General features: G+C 47.2%; 1 protein-coding gene and 1 non-coding gene across 8 annotated transcripts in view; both read right to left on the reverse strand.

Annotated features, from left to right (window-relative positions):
* LLGL2 (LLGL scribble cell polarity complex component 2) overlaps window positions 1-22,203 on the reverse strand; it is a 2,451,001-nt gene that overhangs the window by 1,388,522 nt on the left and 1,040,276 nt on the right. The window lies entirely within an intron of this gene.
* On the reverse strand, window positions 2,369-2,487 carry LOC122814522. Its single transcript, XR_006366786.1, has one exon. It is a non-coding gene; the product is annotated as a 5S ribosomal RNA (ribosomal RNA).

A 22,203-nucleotide genomic window follows, 5' to 3' on the forward strand; every position in this document is an offset into this window, starting at 1 on the left:
GAGTACGCGACAACAACCGACGCCGGACCAAGACTTTGGAATTCGGCCGACCGAGGGACCGCCTGCCGGCTGAAAACCCCATATGTGATTACTGCAGCTGTAATGCACGATGAACATCAACTCACTGCACTTCGTGCTGGAAGAAGATGCGAAGAGATCGCAGCAAAGCTGTCCCCATGTAAGGAATATCTCCTCCGCTACTGACTGTTTCAGAGACCACTCGTACAGCATCACAATAGCCCAACTCATTCTGTCCGCTAAAATGTTGGTGTGTCCTGGGATGTGCATTGCAATCAGAAACCGACCGGAAGTCGCTCACTCCCACACTCTCATGGCCTCGTGACATAGGGGATAGGATCTGGTTCCCCCTTGTTTGTTGACATACCAGACGACAGACATGTCTGACTGAATTGCAATCATTCCGAGAGGGAGGATAGTGTGAAAGGCTTTCAACGCTAAAAACACTGCCCTCATCTCTAGAACATTTATGTGCAACTTGGTCTCTGTCTGGGACCACATACCTTGGGGACTGTCCTTCCCAAACAGTGTCCCCTCCACTCGAGTTGGGAGGCGTCCGTGGCCACTGTGGCTTGGACTGGGGATGACACGAAGAGGCGTCCCGCTGCAACCTTCGGTGAACTTAGCCACCAAAGGAGGGACGTCCTACAGGTGTGACTGATCCTGACTGGAAAAATCCATGGGCAGGTCTAGCCAAGACCACTGGACCGTCACAGTCCACTGAAGAACCCGCATATAAAGGCATGCGCAAGGAAGAATAGATAGAGAGGCAGCCATGGAGCCCAGAGCCCGGAAAACACCGCTCGCCTTTGGAAATCTGAGGTTCACTATTTGAACTATGTGACACCTGAAATGTAAGATCCTTTCTGGTGTTAAGAAAACTTTTAGCTGCAAAGTGTCTAGCCGTGCCCCAATGAAGTCTAGAACTTGTACTGGTTGCAATTGTGATTTGTGAACACTGACTGTAATCCCCCAATCGATCTGCCAAGAGAAGAAACTAGTCTCGGGCCAGACACAGAAGATGCTTGGTGGATGCAGCGAAGAGCCAAACATCCAGGTACAGAAAGACCTGAATTTCCTGAAGCCTCAGGTGAGCTGCTACGACTGCCATTACCTTGGTGAACACCCTGGGGGCTGTGTTGAGACCAAAGGGTAGAGCTCTGAACTGGAAGTGACTGGCTCCCAGCCGGAAGTGAAGAACCCTCCTGGAGCTTATGTGAACTTTGATATGGTAGTAGGCATCCTGGAGGTCTAACGAGCACATCCAGTCGCATTCTCGGAGATAAGGTAGAATGGTCTGTAAGATGACCATCCGGAACTTTTGTTTGGCGATGGACAGGTTCAAGGTTGTCAGGTCCAAGATGGGCTTGCGGTCCCCCATCTTTTTTGGCACTAAAAAGAATCTGGAGTAAACACCTAATCCGGACTGGCTGAAGGGGACCAGTGAGATGGCTCGTTTTTGAAGTAGCTTTAAAACCACTAAAGCTGCGGCCTCCCTGTGAGCGGGTGGAATATCCGAGAGGTGTCTTGTAGGCCCCAGCTGGGCAACAAATGGGATAGTGTAGCCTCTGGATATTATTTGTAGCACCCAACGATCTGCAGTTATGGACTCCCATGCCGCTGGGTGCAATGACAACCTCCCCCAGACTGCCTCCAGGGTAAGACAGTCGGACAACCAATCAGGGCTGTTGGGCGGGCCAGTCACAAAAAGTTTCTCTAGACCCGGAATTCCTAGGACCCCCTCTACCTCTGAGTCGGCGTTGATCCTGTCCCCCTCTGCCTCTGGAAGAATAGTTGCCCTGACACTCCCGGGAAAAATGAGATTTCCGGAACCACATCTTCTTTTGCCCTCTGAATCCTAGAAAAGGACTGCTGAGGGTTAGAGAAGCGGATCCCAATGGCAAAGTCTTCCCGTCTTTTTCTCTCTGGACAAAAGTGTCACATACTATTTTCCCGAAAAAGGAGGAACAGTCATGGGGGCATTAATAAATGACGCCTTGAAAGGGTCCGTAAAGTGACACAACCTGAGCCAGGCATGACGCCTCATGGCTACGCCTGTCCCAGCTACCCTAGTCATTCCTTCCGTAGTGTGGGAAATGAGACGCATGGACGTGTTCTATACCAACTTCAGTCTCGACATTTTCGTGGAGAACAGTTGTTTGTCCTGCTGCAATAAGGACTCTGGGGGCGACTCAGAGAATTCTGAGACAAGGTCTCACTGAAGCCGGATAACATGTGCCAAATAGTTCAACGCACGGATGGAAAAAGTCACTTACGACTAAACACGCTTCCCAAACCTATCCACCGACCTGTACTCCTTGTCCAGAGGGTGGACTGAGGAACTCTCCTTAGCCTACAGCACCAGGTATTCCCAGGTGGTCTCCCATCCAAGTACTAACCAGGCCCGACCCTGCTTAGCTTCCAAGATCAGACAAGATCGGGCGCATTCAGGGTGGTATGGCCATAGGCTGCGACCACCAGAGCATCAATGGGGGCTCCCTTTAGACCACGGTTGTCTGTTGGTGGGAGGAGACAGGACCTTTTCAGGGCGTTTGGGGATAGGCTCTACTGGGGGGGGGGGGGTAGGGGGGAGTCCAAGTGCCTCCTTTGGCACTTGCGCTTACGATTGCCCTCTTTAGTGGGACACTCCGAAAAGGACTCGTGAGCCGCAGGGGGTTCCTCACAGGGAATAACCTGGGGGTCCTCTGGCATGGGCTGTACTTGAGACAGGATGAAGGGAGTCTACGCTAAATGCAGCGGGGTCTGGGTGGAATCCGAGGAGATGGGCTGGGGTCTCAATCCTTGGGACAGAACCCTCTCCACCACTTTGAATGCCAATGGAGAGTATACCTCCTTGGCAACCAGCAAGGAAGAAGCCCTCCCCGGGTCCGAAGCGGGAATCGGAGCAGAAGCAAGGGTAACCTGAGGTCCAAGGGAACGGTTCGGATCTGAACAAGCCGCAGCCGAAGAAGAATCCGTTCCCTCAGGCCCGACTCCCTTGTCCATGGCTCCGAGAGTCACCCGGATCCAAACTAGTCGGATCTGAGTAAATAAAGGTAACAGCCGGAGTCGAGATTGGAGGAACCGTCGGCGCCAAGCTACCAGCTCCAAAGAGTCTCTGATCCAAAAACCACAAAGCAGTCGCCCAGATCGGGGAAGGAGAGATGGGGCGGAAAAACGGCATGGAGGTTCCCCCCTCCGGAGGGAGAGGGGCCTGACAAGACTCCCATCTGTATTTGGGCGTGAAGAAATCTCCGCATCATCCTGTCCATGTTTAAGACCGATAGGCTCTGAGCCAATCATGAAGAAGCAACAGATTCAGATCTGGCTGGTCTGTAGAGTAAGGGTGAGGAAGGCCTCATATATCTTAAGATTCCAGTGGCTCCGGCGAGAAACGGGGTGATCGAAGTCGAGGAGAAACTGGCCTCGAAGTCTTAGAAGGAGGGCTAAGGAAAGTCTCCCTGTCCAGGGATCCCGTGCAAAGCCTATCCCTCCTCCTTTCTTTATCCTCCTTGCGCCCTTCTCTGTCCTTGTCTCTGTCTTTCTTTTTGCTTGTCTGCCCCAGCACCAGAAGAAGCAACAGTTTGAGTCCCTATCTGGGTGGGAGGTTTGGTGGGAGTACCGGAGACCGAGGCCGAAGAAGAACCCAGCATAGAAGCAGGGAGAAGACCCTTGGCGACCAATTTAGCCTTTCGATCCCTGAGGGCTCTTGGGTTAAAACCCATACAGATAGCACACTGGGTAGATAAATGGGGCACTCGCAAACAAATTACACAGAAATGTGACCATCTGCCGGTGAGAGCTTGTGGCCACACACACTGCATTGTTTGAAGACCGATTTAGGCTGATCAGCCATAGTCCAAAAAGTACAGTTGTGTACACTTACCATAAATGTAGATGTTAGAATGTATTCACTGTTGCAGTCATTACATTTGGGTTACCTGCTTGCAGGTAGCCCTCAGTCGGCCTGATTAACAAAGTCTTGGGTCCTGCATCGGTTGCTGTCTCTTCTTCCGTGACGTCAGGTCGTCAGGGGTATAAAACAGGCAGCCGATGTCATTACATCAGTTTTTCTTGCCCCAGATGTCAGGTGCCCCCCCTAATGGGAAGCAATTAAATCTATAAATATACAAGGTTATACCTCAAACAAAAAAGCAAATGCACCAAAAAGCTTTTAAGTATTGAAAAGGAGAGAAGAGGTATAGCCAAACTAAGTCAGGGGCTGGAGGGAGGGTCACCAGGACTGCAACACTGAATACACTCAAACATCTACATTTATAGTAAGTGTACACAACTGTACTATGTTCTTCATGTTTCACTGTTGCAGTCATTACATTTGGGTAATGTCCCAAAGCTACGGATGGGAGGAAGAATTTAGATAGCATTAGGACCAGCTATAAGGCCCTGAAAAACTGCAGTGGCAAAGCCAGCTCTGGATTTAGAGAAAATTGGCAAATGGTAATGCTTGGTAAAATTATGTACAGAACTCCATGTAGCAGCCTCTAGGATGTCCCTTGGTAGGTACGCCTCTAAAAAAGACTGTAGAGGTAGATGCAGCCCTGGTTGAGTGTGATCTGATCCCCTGTGGGATAGGTTTTCCATAATGCTTATAGCAGACGTGAATGCAATGGCCTATCCATTTGGAGAAGGTTTGCTTTGAAATAGCCTTCCCCTCTGTCCCTGCAGCAAATGCCACCAGCAGTTGTTCAGATTTCCTTTGAGGTTTAGACCTGTCCAAGTAGAATCTAAGTTATATGTGCACATCTAAGGAGTGCAGTATCCATTCCCCTTTGTTCTGTGGATTAGGAAAGAAGTTCGGCAAATGAATGGACTGATTAAAGGCCACACTGGATACCACCTTTGGCATGAAAGAGGGATTGGTCCTGAGGGACACCCTGTCCGTATTAAAGAATATAAAAGGCGCCATTGCAATAAGGGCCTGTAATTCAGATACCCTTCTTGCTGAACTGATGGCTAAAAGGGAAGCTGTTTTCCACAAAATTAATTTTAAATCGGAAGTAGCAGCTGGCTCGAAAGGAGGAAGGGTGAGTTTCTCCAATACAAAGTTAAGGTCCAAGGCTGGAGTTTGAGCTCTCCTGGGTGGTCTTAAACTGCCACGAGGAATTGCTTGAGCAGTGGAGAGAGAAGAGGGGAGGTTCTGTGTTATAATGAGCTGATTTTATTGAGTAAAGACAGGCCCTTGTGAAGCATATCAATTAAGTATTGTTAAATCTGAGGTAAATTGGGCACTGTTGTGCTCATCCCTTGAGATTGGTTCCAGGCACATAATCTTTTCCATTTTTCAGCATAAGATTTTCTAGTACTAGTTCTAGGCCTCCTTGCCTCTAAAATGACATCCATCACTGGTTTACTGAGGGATGGTAAAAGAGAGCTTGGGTAATTAGCCAGGCTGCTAGGTTCAGTGTTTGAAGCCGAGGGTGAGGAATCTGGTTCTCCTGCTGAGACAGCAGGGTAGGAGTCTGAGGCAGGTGCCATGGGGCCAACAGTGACACACTGCGCAGGAGGGGGTACCAGTGTTGGAGTGGCCAGGTTGGTGCAATCAAAATCATCCTTGGTTTGTCTTGTTTGATCTTTGGTAGTACTTTGGAGAGCAGAGGCAGAAGAGGAAAGGCATAAATTGATAGAGCATCCACTTTCCAAGCTTGTCTGTGGGGAGTCCTTGCACAAAATTTCTCCAATTGATAGTTCTGGGGTGAGGCAAACAGGTCTACAACTGGGCTCCCCCATTTGCTTGTCAACATGTTGAAAATCTTTGGTTCCAGTTTCCACTCGTGTGGGTCCTTGAGGGTTCTGCTTAGTCCATTTGCCAGTGTATTTAGTTTTTCTGGCAAGAATTGAGCTTGTAGATGTACTTGGTAGCTCAAGGCTGTCCCACAATGCCATGGCTAGTCTGCAGAGGGGGTAATAATGTGTACCCCCCTGCTTGTTTATGTACCACATAACAGTGGTGTTGTCCGTCTTTACCATTGATTGTCCTGGAAGAATGTGGTCCTTGAAGGCTGTCAGAGCATTCTGTACAGCTAACATTTCTTTATGATTGATGTGAAGGTGCATTTGAATTGGGTTCCATTTGCCCTGAATGCACTTCCCTGACAGGTGCGCCCCCCCATGCATAGTCTGATGCGTCTGTTAGGGTTTTAGGCGGCAGGGGGAAGTGTGAATGGTAGTCCCTTGTTTTGGTGGCAGGCCTCTGCCCACCAAAAGAACTCTAGGTGTAGACAAGGAATGATAGGAATCATTGCTTCTAGATCCTGAGAATGTTGACACCATAGGCTTTTTAGATACCACTGTAGTTTCCTCATATAGGTTCATAGTACCCTTGGTCCCTATCTAGTAGCGCTGCTGGTGTGATCCCCAGTGTGAACTTTCTGTTACCCATCCACTCAAGGTTCCTCTTGAAGAGTGATAGTGAGGGGCCCTGTCTTATGTAGATCGGGACCTTGTTCCATAGTAAGGGAAGTCTCTGCGAAGGGAATCTATCCCTCCAGCATGTTCTATTCATTGTTGTGTTGAGGTTTATATCCCTAGAGCGTGTAGCTCGAGTAGATTTGGTTATGCTAAGATGGAGCATGTTCAACAATTCTGGGTTGGACATGGCTCTGTACGTTAGACAGAGATCGCCTCTGAGAAAGCAGTATGCAACAGAGAACAGTCTTAGCTTTTTCAAGCGTGTTGCATAGGGCAACTGTTTGAGGCCAGTAATCCTCTTGGTTAGGTACCTCTGTGGTCTCTCCAGCTGCTGGAGATGTCTAGCCAGGTACATTCCAATTGGTGCATTGCACTCAATAATGGGTCCAATGAGGGAAGAGTAGAGGGGCACCATTACATCCCTATATCTTGATGCAAACCCTTTCGTGATGAGATGGGTCACGTAGAAGGATTTTCTAACCACTTTGGCAACATGGTTATCAAAGGAAAGCTGATCTACTTGGGTCCCTAAATCCCTTATTTCTTCTTCAGATTTCAGGGGATTACCTCCTATGTTGTAGTTTGCAGGTACTCTGTTTTTTCCAAAGGGGATTACTATGCATTTTTTTGCGTTTAGCTTGGGGCCATGGCTTTGACACCATGCATCAGTCTCATTTAGGCCCTTCTGGAGGATCTCCATGTCGGCCGGAGTCTTGCATATGGAATTAGAAGACTGCAGAAGGCCATGAACCCCAAGGCTTGTAGTATTTGCCTTGCAGATAGCAAGGTTTTGTGACCACTTGTTTGAAGTAGGTTGTCAAGTGAATTTGTTTCTCTGGCGTAAGGAAAGCCATCTGGGAAGTTGTATTCAAGCTTGCTCCCAGGAATATAATTTGTTGACAGAGCACCAAGTGTGATTTCTTTTCGTTTATGGTGTACCCCAGACAAGTTAGCACCCTCTGTACAAAAGCCAGATGATTCAAAGGTATGTCCTGGTTTTCTGCCTGTATTAGACAATCGTCCAGGTACTGGTATATTTGAACATTTCTTTGCCTGCAAAATGCAATGACTGAAGCTACGCATTTTGTGAATACCCTGGGTGCAGTAGATAAGCCAAAGGCAGTGCAGAGAAAGTACATTTGTGTACCTACCATAAATGTAGATGTTCAAGTGTATTCACTGTTGCAGTCATTACTCTTGGGTTATCTTGCTGGCAGGCTAGACTCAGTCGGCCAGAATTCCAAAGTCTAGGTCCGGCGTCGGCTGCTGTCGCTCCTTCTCTGACGTCAGTGTGCCAGGGGTATAAAAGATGCAGCAGACGCCATTTTCTTCAGTTTTTCTTGCCCCAGATGTCAGGCGCCCCCAAGTTGGTAGGCTGAAAAATATGCCAATAAAAATGCATGCACAAAAGTAACATTTCCTTCATCTACAAGCAAATACACCCAATAGGTTGTATAAGATAGAGAAGTGCAGATAAGCCCCAGCAAAGAAAGGGGGATGGTGGGTGGGTAACCTGGACTGCAACAGTGAATACACTCGAACATCTACATTTATGGTAGGTACACAATTGTACTATGTTCATCGTGTTTCACTGTTGCAGTCATTACTCTTGGGTTGAATCCCAAAGCTGAGGATGGTTGGCTGGGCTAAATAGGATTAGGAGAGGCTATGAGGCCCTGCAGGACTGCAGTGGCAAAGCCTGCTCTGGACTTAGAGTAAAGAGGTAAGTGGTAGTGCTTTGTGAAAGTGTGCACTGAACTCCAAGTTGCAGCCTCTAAGATATCTTTGGTTGGTACTCCTCTGAAGAAGGTTGCTGAAGTGGCTGCTGCTCCGGTGGAATGAGGCCTAATGTCCTTAGGCACTGACTTGCCATGTTGAAAATAGCAGAAACGGATGCAATGGCCTATCCATTTAGAAATAGTCTGTTTTGAGATGGCCTTTCCTTGTGATCCTGCAGCATATAACACTAAAAGTTGCTCAGTCTTTCTGAAAGCTTTAGTTCTGTCCAAGTAGAAGCATAACTGTCTGTGTATGTCCAAAGAATGCAGAATTTTCTCACCCTTGTTCTGTGGATTTGAGTAAAATGTAGGCAAGTGAATGGTTTGGTTGAGGGCCACACTGGACACCACCTTAGGTATAAATGTAGGGTTTGTCCTCAGAGATACCCTGTCTGGACGAAAAACGATAAAAGGTTCCACAGCCATGAGTGCTTGTAACTCCGAGACTCGCCTTGCAGAGGTTACTGCTAGGAGCAGAGCTGTTTTCCAGGATAAGAATTTTATATCTGCTGTTGATGCTGGCTCGAAAGGAGGCAGGGTGAGTTTTTTCCAAAACATAATTGAGGTCCCAGGCCGGAATTGGTGCTCTCCTTGGAGGCCTAATGTTTTTGGCCCCTCTGAGGTACTGCCTTATTAGCGGATGAGAAGAGATAGGTGATTCCGTATTGTAATGGGCTGAAATGGCAGAGGCATGAATCTTAATTGATGAGAAAGAAAGGCCTTTGTTCAGCATCTCAGTGAGGTATTGTAAAATCTGAGGAATATTTTGTACACACGTGTCAATACCTTGTTCCTGGTTCCAAGCACAGAATCTCTTCCATTTTTCTGCATAAGATTTTCTGGTACTGGGCCTCCTGGCCTCCAAGATAACATCCATAACAGCTTTTGAAAGAGGAGTGGTCTGAATGGCTACATTATCCGCCATGCTGCCAGATTTAAGGTCCTGAGTTGGCTGTGCAGGATCTGATTGTTTTTGTTGGGTCAGCAAATGAGAAGTTAAAGGCAATATCCATGCTGGACCTTGAGACAAGCTCTTTAGGATTGGGTACCAGTGCTGGCGTTGCCAGTCTGGTGCAATCAGTATCATTTTTGGCTTCTCTTGTCTGACCTTTAGGAGCACCCTGGGAAGAAGAGGCAATGGAGGAAAGGCATATACTTTTAGATTTTTCCAGATGAAGGATAGGGCGTCCACTTTCCATGCTTGTTTGTGATAAATCCTTGTGCAAAATCTCCGCAACTGGAAGTTGTGAGGGAAGGCAAATAGATCTATGGCTGGGCATCCCCATTTCCTTATTATCATGCTGAAGACTTGTGGATCCAGTTTCCATTCGTGGGGATCCATGAGGTTTCTGCTTAGTTCGTCTGCCAGTGTATTTATTTTTCCTGGCAGGAATTGTGCTTGCAGGTGAACTTGAAAAGCCAATGCTGTGTCCCATAAAGTCATTGCTTGTCTGCAGAGGGGGTAGGAATGTCTACCTCCCTGCTTGTTTATGCACCATATGACCGTAGTGTTGTCTGTCTTTATCAGTATCTGTCCTGGATGAAGCAGGTCCTTGAAAGCTGTCAGGGCATTTTGAACAGCTAGCATCTTTTTGATTGATGTGAAGATGCATCTGGTTTGCAGGCCATGTGCCCTGAATACATTTCCCTGCCATATGGGCCCCGCAGCCATAATCTGATGCATCCGCTGTCAGTGTCTGTCTGGCTGTGGTTAAACTGAATGGCAGACCCTTGTTGTGGTGACAGGCTTCTGCCCACCATCGAAACTCCTGTTGCAGGCAGGGAATGAGTGCAATTACTGTCTCCAGGCTGTGGCAATGCTGAGTCCAAACACTTTTTAGATACCATTGCAGTTTCCTCATATATGCAGTCTGGCATATGGAATTAGTAGAATGCAGGATGCCATGAAACGCAAGGCCTGCAGGATTTTCCTTGCAGATAAGTGGGTTTTTGTTGACAGTTTCGTGAAGTAAGAAGTCAGTTGCTTTTGTTTGTCTGGCGTGGGATAAGCCATCTGGGCAGTTGTATTTAAGCTTGCACCCAGGAATATTATCTCTTGAGAGGGCACTAGTTTTGATTTCTTTCATTTACTGTGTACCCTACGCCAATTAATCTTTTTACAAATGCCAGATGCTTTAGAAGAATGTCTGTTCTCTGCTTCAATTAGGCAGTCGTCCAAGTAGGGATATATTTGAATTCCTCTGTCTGCAAAATGCAATTACTGGTGCCAGGCACTTTGTGAAGACCCTGGGCGCAGTAGATAAGCCAAAGGGCAGTGCAGACAATTGGTAATGCATTGAGCCAGCTATGAATCTGAGGTATCTTCTGCAAGATTGTCTGATTGGGACATGCAGGTATGCCTCTTTCAGGTCCAAAGTTACGAGCCAAGCCTTCTTGCCCAGCACGGGCAGTAGCTGCTGTAGAGTCAACATCTTGAATTTTGGAACTTCCAGAAACGTATTTAGTGTAGACAGATCCAGTATTGGTCTCCAGTTTTTGTCCTTTCTGGGTACTAGGAAAAGTCTGGAGTAAAATCCTTGCCCCTGCTTTTGTTGTGGTACTTGCTGAATGGTCCTCATTTCCATGAGGGCTGTAATTTGTTTTTGTGCCTCTGCCCATTGATTGTGTGGCAGGTCTGGCATACCTTTTGACCTTGGTAGAGTGTGAAAATGGAACTTGTAGCCTTGGGACACTATGTTCAGGACCCATTTGCCTTGGGTAACCATTTGCCAATTTGATGAAAAAAGTGCTAGTTTTCCCCCCAAGGGGGCTGCCAAAAGAAAAGTGCTTGGATCTGGCAGAGGAAAGTCATTGGGACTGTTTCCTGTAAAGTTGTAATTTATCTTCTCCGCATTTGGAGGTAGGAGCACCCCATTCTTTAGGCCTGTAAGAGCCTTGGGGCTGAGATCTGCCTCTGGGATGCTTGTATCTGCCTCTTTGTGGTCTTCTGAAACTGGAAAGGACCAATTTTTAAAAGGCCAGTTCCTGCTAAACCTGGGTGGCTGTACCTGTAATAAATCCTTGACTGTCTGCATGGATTTTGCTTTATCCTCCATTTTTTTCAACACCTCTTTCTGCTTTAGAACCAAAGTATCATGCTGTAATGGTGCATCTAATAATTTTGCTTTAACATCAGGCAGATTCTGTTCCTTTAACCAAGCATGCCTTCTAATAACAGAACCTGTAACAGCGGCCCTGCACGAGGCCTCCAGTGAATCATAACCACATTGCAGAGTATGCTTTCCTACTTGTTCAGCTGCATGTAATAAATCCTGCAATTCCTTGTTCTCTGAACATTCAGTATTTGTCAACAATTTCTGTTTAAGCAGTGACATTAAATATTGCTGATATTTAAGCATATGAAACTGGCAATTTAAAGCCCTTACAGCCAAGGTAGCAGAAGTGTAGACTTTTTTTCCCCCATCTGTCTAGAGCCCTAAAATCCCTATCAGAGGGGACAGGGTTTTTTGCAGTGGACGTTTTAACCCATTTGGGACCCTGGGAAATAATTTCAGGGTCAGCAGCAGGGTTTTTATATAGGAATGTATGAGAATCCGGGACCCTGTACTATCTGTCTGGCTTAGCAGGTGCAGGGGGGAAAAGAGTCAGGGGACAGGCCGGACTCTGAAAATACATAATCTACAATGTCTAGAACAGGTGGAATAGCAAGGGGTCTGTGCTGAGGAAGTAGCAGAAAGTCTCTGAGCCTTTTCTTAGATTCAGAATAAACTTGGCCCTCCCAGTGGAAATGCTCCCTGATGGTATGCAGGGTTTCCCCAAAAGAATAATCCTCAGGAGGAGAGGCATCAGAATCCTCATAGGGAAGCATGGAGTAATCCTGTACAGAAGAGGAATCAGAGGAAATAGAAACCTGATCAGAAGAATCATACTCTGTCTCTTGCTTAGGCCTCTTATCATAAGGGGGATGGGAGCCCCTGATCAAAGTAATTAGGTCTTCGGCCATTGTGAGCATCTGTTTTTTAGGTATTGAAGTCTGAGTAGGAGAATGCTGTACTTAATGTCTTTAGAGCTGTTTTAGTCTTTGCCTTTGAAGCTGAAGATGGCTTAATATATAGTTGTGTAGCTCTGGAGACACCCTCAGAAGCCGATGCCTGCTCAGCGGCTCCAGACCCATCTGAGGGAATGATTTCAGAGTGTCCAATACCTTGAGTATCCAGAGGCCCAGTCAGCTCCACGTCGGAGTCAGAAGCAGCCTGTGGCTCTGAGGTAGCGGGCGCCAGGGGCTGCGAAAGCGCCTCACTGAGAACCGGCAAACCGGCGACTGGCCTGTTAGAGGCCTCGTCGTCGGTTTTGGACCTCGGATGCCTATCCTTTTCCTTGTCCTTGCGTTTTTTGTAAGCTCCGGTCATCGGCTGTTCCGACGGCATTATATAATTAAATCTACGGCCAAAGTAATGAAATGCAAAATCGGACCGACACTTAATAGTGCGTTGGTTAAATCTAGCACAAAACCGACAGCTAGCAACGTTGTGATCAGTGCCTAGGCAAGGAATACAGTAAGAGTGAACATCCTTATAAGGTATTTGCTTCCCACAAAAAATACAATTGTTAACTTTTTCTGACATCGGTCTGGAGCAAGAAAAAAGTTTCCCCAACGGGGTACTTAGCTTTAATGAAGACTTCGGTTCTGAAATTCGGATTTGAAAATCTCAGGAGTCGGCCGACCGGCACTTGCGAACTGCTTTTGCTTCGGGCACCGTGCTGCAAGAAAGACTGAAGAAAATGGCGTCGGCTGCATCTTTTATACCCCTGGCGCACTGATGTCAGGGAAGGAGCGATAGCAGCCGATGCCGGATCTAGATTCTGGAAATCTGGCCGACTGAGGGCAGCCTGCCAGCAGGATAACCCAAGAGTAATGACTGCAACAGTGAAACACGATGAACATCTGATAGTGTGTGTAGCCTGCTTTGAAGCGTAGGTATCTTCTGTAAAATTCCCTGATTGGGATGAGCAGGTATGCTTCCTTTAAATTTAGTGTTGCCAACCAGGCATCTTTGCTTAGCATAGGAAGCAACTGGTGAAGAGTCAATATCTTGAATATTGGAATCACCAAAAAGGTGTTTATAGTAGGTAGGTCCAGGATAGGACGCCATGAATTGTCTTTTCTGGGTACCAGGAAAAATCTCAAGTAGAGACCTTGTCCCTTTTTCTCTTCTGGTACCAACTGAATAGCCTCTATGCTTAAGAGAGAGTACTTGCTTTTGGGCCTCTGCCCACAGCTTTGGAGGTAGATCCGGCCAAACGGTTGGAGTTGGTGACGTGTGGAAGTGAAATCTGTATCCTCGGAACACTATTTAAAACCCATTTGTCCTGGGTATTGAGTCTCCAGTTCTTTGCATGAAGTGTAATCTTTCCCCCCAAAGGGGCAGTCAGTTGAGAATTGCTTGGAAGTTTTAAAAAGAAGTTATTGAGACAGTTTACCATAAAGGGAGTTTTATTACTCTCAAATTTGGAAGTGGAGGCCCCCCCACTGCTTAGTCCTGTGGGTCCCCTGGGACTGAAGCCTGGGTGCTCTGCTGGAGCTGGGTTTGGACTGAGAAGGTCTGGAAGACGCAGGAAAGGACCAATTCTTAGAAGGTCAATGCCTACTAAATCTTGGAGGCTGTACTTGTAAAAAGTCTAACAGTTTGCATAAATTTAGCTTTTTCCCTCGATCTTTTTAAGAACTTCTGCCTTGTTACCAAACAGGTGGCCCTGATTTAAGGGAGCATCCAGTAATTTCGCTTTAACATGATCTGGCAAGGATTGCTCCTTAAGCCAAGCATGCCTTTAAGTACAGACCCAGTTACCGCAGCCCTGCAAGATGCCTCTAAGTGAATCAAAACCACATTGCAATGTATGTTTACCAACTTGTTCAGCAGACTGCATAAAATACTGTAAATCCTTAGTTTCATCACATTCAGGAATCAACATCATTTTCTGTTTAAGCAATCCAATAATATGCAGCTGATACTTTAACATATGAAACTGGCAATTCAAGGCCCTAATGGCCAAAGTTGCAGAAGTGTATACCTTTCTTACCCACTGGAGTCTCTGTCAGAGGGGGTAGGATTTTTGGCAGTAGTAGCTTTAATGCCCTTGTGTCCCTGTGAAATGGTTTCAGGATCTGCAGTAGAATTTTTGAAAAGAAACTTGTGAGTCAGGAACCATGTAATATCTATCAGGTTTTTCTGGAAGCAGGAGGTAGAGAGTCAGGGGCCATGCTAGATTCCGAAAAGGCATCAACAATGTCCAGTACAGGAGGTATAGCTAAAGGTCTGTGCTGGAGCAGGAGTAAGAAATCCCTAAGCCTCTTTTTGGAATCAGAGAAATCCTGACTTCCCCAATGAAAAAGCTTCCTGAGAGTATGCAAGGTTTCACCAAAAGAGAAATCCTCTGGGGGGAGCATAGGGAATAGAGTCCTCAGCATCAGAATCCCCATAGGTAGATAAGGGTAAATATCCTGGTCATCAGAGAAAACAGAAATTTCAGAATCCTAGTCAGAAGTATCATAAGCAAACTCAGTCCTAGGTCTCAGAGGGGGAAGGTTGGCTTCCCCTGATTAAAGTAATAAGGTATTCATTCTTATAATTTGTTCTTTAGGCATAGAGGCCTGACCATGCGGTCTGGGCGTTTGTTTTCTAGGCATGGTTCAAGTTTTAGGCCTTGATGAAGAAGATGGCACCGGTTTAATATGCAAGTCAGTAGGCCTGAATACACCCTCAAGACGGTGCCTGCACAGCGGCTCTGGACCCAACCAAGGTAGAGACATCCGCAGGTTCCACAGTTGAAGCATCTCGTGGCATACCGGACTCCGAATGGGTCTCAGTAGAGGCCTGCGAATCTGAAGTAGCAGGTATCGGAGCTGCGAAAGCGCCTCACTGAGTACCGGCGAACTGGGTGTCTTTATCTTTGCGTTTTTTTCGGAATGTCGGTAGTCAGATGGCTTACCGAAGACATATCAGGATAATTGAACCGAGCACCAAAAAATTTAGAAGCGCAAATATACCAACGAATAACAATTCATGGTTTAAATAAGGCACAAAACCAACAGCGAGGTACGTCGTGGTCAGGGCCAAGGCAAGGAACACAGTACGAATGAAAATCTTTGAGGTATTTGCTTTCCACAAGAAATGCAATTATTTACTTTTATGGACATTGGTTTAGAGCAAGAAAAAGTTACCCCAATGGGGTACTTAGCTTTTAGTTGAAGACTTCGGTTCTGAAACTCGAAAATGAAAATTTCAGGAGTCGACCGACCGGCACTTGCGAACTGCTGCTGCTTCAGGTACTGCACTGCAAAAAAGACTGATGTAATGACATCGGCTGCATGTTTTATACCCTTGACGACCTGATGTCATGGAAGAAGGGACAGCAGCTGATGCAGGACCCAAGACTTTGTTAATCAGGCCGACTGAAGGCTACCTGCAAGCAGATAACTCAAATGTAATGATTGCAACAGTGAAACACGAAGAACATCTGAATGACACTCCCTACAGAAAGAATACAACACACACACGCTGAGGGAAAGTGGGCCTAACAGCAACTGACAAGACAAAAAACTCTTTTTTTTTTTTTTGAACCGACGAACAAAGTGTTATACTAATAGGGGAGGTAGGATATACTAATGGGGGAGGTAGGATACACTAATGATCACAGACACTAAATAGGAAGAACAATCCCAACTGACTTATCCCTGAGCTCAGAACAAGAAAGACCACGATGCTCACTATGGCGCAGAAAATGAGATCTGAGGGAAGGCACGAGATGGTGGTGTATTATGGGTAGGGGGAAGAGCTTGGAACTTGGAGCAGATGCTAAAAAATAATTTGCCGGCTCGGATCCGATATGGATCCGAATACCCACAGGCTGCAGATAAAATTAAGTTAACTACTTCAGATCATCTTATCTTTGGGTGAACTGAGGAATTTGTCCACATTTTTGGGTATCTGTTCCACTGTGTCTGGCTCCTTACAAGCCCTGCCGGTGACGAGGTCCACCAGCTTTGTCTGCAGGGAGGAGCACCCAGACAGAAGGGTCCATCCCGAAGGGCTTCAGAAACACTGATTTCTCCAAAGATGGGGTGGGGGAAGACCAACCGCCTCTTTGCTTGAGAATTTTGAAGATGTCCCCAAAGGACAAATCCTCAGAGAGCAGTCTGGTGGACCACTCTCCTTCCACGAAATCTGTGTCCTCGGTAACAGACTCTCTAGGATAGTCCAGGTGCCTTCTCCTACATGATCTCTTCCGAAGAGGTTCCTCCACGGTGGGCTCTGGGAGAACTCGAAAGAGACAGGAACCCCAAGTTGGGCAGGGCCCATCTGAAGGTGCTCACAGGAGAGCTGACATTGGAAGGATGATGAGGCCTCGCCACCCAAAGCCATAACAGGCTGGTGAGGACCTACAGATGGAGAGGTGACTTCTAAGCTGAAGAAGGTCCTCTCTACCACCTGGAAAGTCGACAGAATAGAAGAGGCTTCCCTCTCATCCTCTCTGGCCACAGCCAACCAGGAAGGGATAATGGACCCAGACACAGTATAAAAACCCCCAAATGATATCTGCCCCAAGCTGTCAAATGCCAAAAGCCCTCAGGGGAAGGGAACAGTCCAAAAATGCAGCATCCAAACCCACCCCCAGAGAACCCAGACTAGCTTCACGGGGGACCAGGCACAGCTTGTTCCGTGGGCCGCGGAAAGTACAGTGTACACTTACCATAAATGTAGAAGTTTGAGTGTATTCACTGTTGCAGTCATCACATTTGGGTTATCCCTGCCAGGGTAGCCCTTAGCCGGCACAAATACCAGAGACTTAGTATTTCTGCGTCAGTTGCTGATGCTTGAGGACTGACGTCAGGTCGTCAGTGGTATAAATAAGGCAGCAGACGCCATTACATCAGTTTTTCTTGCCCTAACCAGTCAGGAGCCCCCAAAGTAGGAGGCCATTTTCTGGTGGAAGAACCCCACCAGTGGAAAATAAATACCAATATGTCTCTTGTAAGGAAAGGAGAACAACAAGGAAGAAAAGTAACCAAAGGAGAAAGAGGAAAAAAAGGGGATGGAGGGAGGGAGGGAAACCAAGACTGCATCAGTGAAAACACTTGAACATTTACATTTGCTTTAAGTCTACACAACTGTACTATGTTCTTCGTGTTTCACGGTTGCAGTTATCACATTTGGGTAGATTCCCAAAGCTGAGGAAATAGGTGGAGGCAGTCAAGGAAGCTTGGGGCTGGCTAGGATGTCCTGCAAGACTGCAGAGGCAAACACTACCCTGGATTTGGAGAAAAGAGGCAGGTGGTAATATTTGGAGAAAGTGTAAACAGATGTCCAGGTGGCAGACTCCAGAATGTCCCTGGTGGGGACTCTTCTGAGGAAAGCTGCAGAGGTGGAGGCTACTCTGGTGGAGTGTGTCCTGACCACCTTGGGGGGGGGGGGGGCTTGCCAAGCTGTTTGTAGCAGAAATGGATGCAGTGCACTATCCATTTGGAAATGGTTTGCTTGGCGATGGCTTTGCCTTCTGCCCCTGTAGCAAAGCTAACCAGCAATTGATCAGACTTTCTGAAGAACTTAGTCCTGTCCAGATAGCTGTCTATGCACATCTAGAGAGTGAAGAGTCATTTCCCCCTTGTTCTGGGGATTAGGAAAGAAGGTGGGCAAATGAATGGATTGGTTGAGAGCCACACTGGACATCACCTTGGGCATGAAGGATGGGTTAGTTCCAAGGAATACCCAGTCTGCATGGAAGATGATGAAGGGCTCCACAGCCATGAGTGCTTGCAGCTCAGAGACTCTTCTGGCTGAAGTGATGGCCAGAAGGAAGGCCGTCTTCCAGGAGCAAATTTTTAGCTGTGCAGAAGAAGCTGGTTCGAAAGGAGGCAGGGTGAGCTTTTCCAAGACAAAGTTAAGGTCTCATGCCGGTGTAGGTGCCCTTCTGGGGCGCCTCAAATTGCTAGACCCTCTGAGGAACTGATTGAACAAAGGGTGTGAGAAAAGTGGCTACTCAGTGGGAAAGTGAGCAGAAACAGCAGAGCCATGATTTTTTATAGAGGAGAATGAGAGACCACGGTGTTGTAGGTCAGCTAAGTAATCCAGGATGAGAGGGATGGAGGGCTGTGCTGTATTGGCCCCCTTAGCCTGGATCCAGGTGCAGAACCTTTTCCATTTAACTGCGTAAGCCTTTCTGATGCTAGGGCATCTGGCTTCATGGATAACATCCAGAACCTGTTTACTGAGGATGGCAGATTGGTTCAGGGTTATGGAATAAGCCAAGTTGCTAAACAGTGTCTGCAATTGAGGATGCATGAATTCCCCTTCCTTCTGGGTTAGTAGGTTTGGAATCTGAGGAAGATGCCATGGAGGCAGTGGGGAGAGGCTAAGCAGCAAGGGGTACCAGTGCTGTCGGGGCCAGTCTGGAGCTATAAGATTGGTCCTTGGTTTTTCCTCCCTTATTTTGACCAATACCCTGGGGATAAGAGGAAGGGGAGGAAAGGCAGAGACCAAGAGGCTGACCCAGGGGAAGGACATAGCATCCACTTTCCAAGCCATGCAGTGATGCTCCCTGGTGCAGAATTTGCTGAACTGATGGTTGGTGTGGGAGGCAAAGAGGTCGAACTCTGGTGTTCCCCATTTCTGAGTTATTAAGGTGAAGGTACTTCTGCTGAGCTGCCACTCATGTGGATCCAGAAGGTTTCTGCTTAATTGATCTGCCAGAGAGTTGAGAGAGCCTGGTAGGTATTGTGCTAGCAGGTGTAGTTGCACGGAAGAGGGTGTGAGCCAAAGGGTCATGGCCAGCCTACATAGAGGGTAGGAGTGAGTCTCTCCCTGCTTGTTGATGTACCACATCACAGTGGTGTTGTCTGTTTTGATCAGGAGAACCCCTGGAGAGAGAAAGGGTTTGAAAGCTATCAAGGCGTGCTGCACAGCCATCATCTTTTAGATTGATGTGCAGGGGGATTTGCTGTGGGCTCCATTGGCCCTGTATGCACCTGCCATCCAGGTGTGCACCCCATACGTAGTCTGATGTGTCTCTGGTTAGGGTCTGGGTGGCAGGGTGTGGGGAAAAGAGCAGTCCCTTGTTGTGGGAGCATGCTGTTACCCACCAAAGAAATTATTTTCAGAGGCAAGGAATTATAGGTAGAAGAGTTTCCAGGTCTTGAGAGTGTCGACACCAAAGGCTTTTTAGGTACCACTGAAGTTTCCTCATATGCAGTCTGGCATATGGAATGAGAAGAATGCAGGATGCCATGAACCCCAGAGCTTGCAGGATTTTCCTTGCAGACAGCTGGGGCCTGGTGGCCAGTTAAGAGAAGTAGGCTGACAGGAAATTTTTTTTCTCTGGTGTAAGGTATGCCATCTGGGATGTTGTGTCCAGACTTGCTCCCAGGAAGATTTATCCTTTGGGTGGGCACCTGTTTTGATTTCTTTTCGTTGACTGTGAACCCTAGGGAGGTTAGTAGGTTCTTTACAAATACCAGGTGCTTGAGCAGCCTTTCCTGGCTGTCTGCCTGAATAAGGCAGTCATCTAAGTAGGTATAAATTTGAATGTTTCTTTATCTGCAAAAGGCAATGGCCGGAGCCAGGCATTTGGGAACAGTGGATAAGCCAAAGGGAAGCGCAGAGATCTGAAAGTGTTGAGATCCTGCCCTGAAGCAGAGATATTTTCTGCATGATTCCCTGATTGGAATGTGGAGGTAGGCCTCTTTTAGATCCAGGGTGGCTAGCCAGGAGTCCTTGGAGAGCATGGGTAGCAGCTGCTGGGGGGGTGAGCATTCTGAACTCTGGGATCAACTGGAAGGTGTTTAGAATGGACAGATCGAGGATGGGGCAAACAGGTGCCCTCTTTTCTGGGCACCAGAAAAAGTCTGGAGTAGAAGCCTTGGCCTATCTGTTCTGAAGGAACGTGTTCTACTACCCTCAAAGACAGCAGGGAATGGATTTGTTTTTGAGCATCTGCCCACTGATCTGGTGGTAAATCTGGGAACCCTTTTGGGGTTGGAAGGGTGTGGAAGGAGAATTTGTATCCCTGAGACAGAATGTTCAGAACCCATTGGTCCTTGGTAATGGTGGCCCACGTGCTTCAGTGAAAGGAGAGTTTTCCTCCTAGGGGCAAGTGAAGGTGGGCAGAAGGGAGGTCGGGAGGAGGTGAGTCATTGTGAGTTCTTATCATAAAGGGGTGGCTTAGAACTTCCTGGTTTTGAAGTGGAGGTAGTCTACTGTTTAGATTTCTGCATTCCCTGAGGCTGCTGTCTGGGGGGGTCTGCTTGCATGAGGTCTAGGCTAGGCCTGTTTACTCGGAGTAGGAAAGGACCAGTGCTTGGAGGGACACTGGCTGCTGAACCTAGGGGGCTGGAACTGTTTGCATAGATTTTGTTTTTTCTTCCATCTTTTTTAAGACCTCTTCTGCCTTAGTGCTAAATAAGTTTCTTTGGCATCCAACAATTTAGATTTGACATGGTCTGGCACGGGTTGTTCCTTAAGCCATGCATGTCTTCTAATGACAGATCCAGTGACTGCTGCACTGCAAGAAGCTACTACGGAGTCAAAACCACAGTGCAAAGTGTGTTTAGTTACTTGACTTGCAGAATGCATTAAGTCTTGTAAATCTTTAGATTCTTCCCCAGCAGGAAAGGTAGACATGTTTTTGTTTAAGGAGTTCCAAAGAATGCTGCTGACATTTCAGCATATGGAACTGACAATTCAGTGCCGTGATAGCAAGAGTAGCTGAAGTGTATACTTTTTTACCCCATTTGTCCAATGCTTGGGAATCCCTGCCTGAGGGGGTGGGATTCTTAGCAGAGGTTGCTTTAACCCCTTTAGGCTCTTGAGAAATGACCTCAGGGTCAGCTGTAGGATTTTTAAAAAAATATATTTATGTGAATCAAGGACTTACAGCACCTGTCTGGTTTTCGGGGAGCAGGAGATAGGGCATCAGGAGTCAAGCTGGATTCAAAGAAAACATCATCTACCACATCCAGGACTTGGGGGATGGCCAAGGGTCTGTGTTGCGGAAGGTCTAAGAATTCCCTGAGTTTCATTTTAGACTGAGGGTAATCCCGATTCTCCCACTGGAAATGCTCCCTTCTTAAAGTATGCAGGATTTTCCAAAACAAAAAATCCTCTGGGGGAGAGGCTGGAATAATAGAGTCCTCTGCATCAGAATCCTCATAAGTGGAGAGGGGTTGCATATCTTCATAGTCAAATGCATCAGATTCATCTGACTCTTGTTCAGACAAAACTACTGGGGACAGATCTCTTCTCCTTTTTGAGGGGGTAGCTTGGCTTCCCCTGATCAGCATGATAAGGTCTTCAGCCATTTTAAGCATTTGAGACGGAGGCAAGGTAGCAGGTGCCAGACAGTGGGTAATCAGTTTCTTGGGTGTGGTTCAAATCCTGGGCCTAAGGAACTAGGTTGTTTTCGAAAGAACTGTAGTCGCGAAAGAAGATGTTGGTTTGCGTAGAGATTTGGTAATGTGAAGGACTTCCTCGGAACCTGGTGCCTGCACAGTGACTACGGACCCATCCAAGGTAGAGACAACCGCAGGATCCTTCGAAGAAGGAGAGCTTTGCGGCATACCGGACTCCGAAAGGATCTCGGTAGAGGCATGTGAATCAAGTGAAGCGTGCATCAGGGGCTGCAAAAGCACCTGAGTAATGGAGGACTGACGACTAGCTTAATGGAAGCGTCATCGGTAGGTTTGAACCTCTGCGGTATGTCTCTGTCTTTATCTTTACGTTTTTTTGGAAGATCTGCTGTCCGGTGGCTTACAGAAGTCATACTGGAATTCGAGGACTGTAAACAAAAATATCTGACTACAATATGGGCCCGACGATGGACAGTTCTGGCATTAAAGCACAGAATCGACAACAGGGGACATCTTGGTCTGGGCCTAGACAAGTGAAGCAGTAAGAGTGGAAGTCTCGGTGTGGTATTTGTTTTCCACAGGCGAGACAATTAACTTTTCTGACATCGGTTAGTGCAC

The sequence above is a fragment of the Protopterus annectens genome, chromosome 10.part0 (assembly GCF_019279795.1).
Source record: "Protopterus annectens isolate FY-2018-M chromosome 10.part0, PAN1.0, whole genome shotgun sequence".
In the NCBI taxonomy this organism is placed as follows: domain Eukaryota; kingdom Metazoa; phylum Chordata; order Ceratodontiformes; family Protopteridae; genus Protopterus; species Protopterus annectens.